Source organism: Osmerus mordax, chromosome 4 (assembly GCF_038355195.1).
Source record: "Osmerus mordax isolate fOsmMor3 chromosome 4, fOsmMor3.pri, whole genome shotgun sequence".
NCBI classification, from domain to species: Eukaryota; Metazoa; Chordata; class Actinopteri; order Osmeriformes; family Osmeridae; genus Osmerus; species Osmerus mordax.
Window position 1 is genome coordinate 1,351,601 of NC_090053.1, and position 933 is coordinate 1,352,533.

The window sequence follows — 933 nt, forward strand, 5'->3', positions numbered from 1 at the left end:
GGGTTTGAAGTGATGACGCTGGCCAGGCTTGCCAGTAGCCATGGTAACGTGCATACACACACACTCACACACACACAAACATACAAACAGGTTGCAGCATTGAGAGTGCTTTGTACAGAATGCGTTGGTCTGTTTTTCTGCAGTCCTTCCTCTTCTCAGACAATGTCCGTCCAGCAGACAGACGAGGAGACAGACTTCCACTTGAATGGATGGAAGGAGAGGTGCGACTCTAGTCCGCGTGAAGGTTGTTGGAACAATGGCGTGAGGCTGGAGTTTCAGTAACTGTGGCAACAACACACACGCAGCACAATCTGTGGCAACAACACACACGCAGCACAATAAACACACACGCACAAACTCGTCAAAGCTTGAGCAGAGGAACATCCGTGAGGGCTGGCGGCTGTGAGCCCGTCCTCACAGCGAGGAGTCCTCGTCACTACAGGCACTAGGACCTGGAGGAATGTGTCAGGAGGGCCAGGTTTGTTGAGGTCCACATGCGCTGCAGACTGCACCTGAAACCTAGTCTGCAGTCTGCAGCCATTTCCAGTTCTAGGGAGGTGAGGTTTGTGTGCGCCTGAACAATGACTCACTCTCAGTATGTCGCCTACAGTGCCCGGGATCCTGACATGATCCTTTTATTTATGATGATGTAACAAATGCAACAAATTGTGTCTGCTGTCTGGTTAGTTACCAGCTGAGGCTTATAGAGAGTGAGAGGGGAGGAGAGGGGAAAGAGAGACAAGAGGAGGAGGTGGGGGAGGAGGAGAGGAAAGGAGGTATTGGTGAACTGCACACACGGCATGATGAGGAGGAGGAACCTGAAAGTGATGATGGGATGGTAACATAAGATACTGTCACATGACGGCTATTGACCTGCCTCACTAAACTCGGAGACACACACACACTCTCTGATAAACACACACACTCACACAC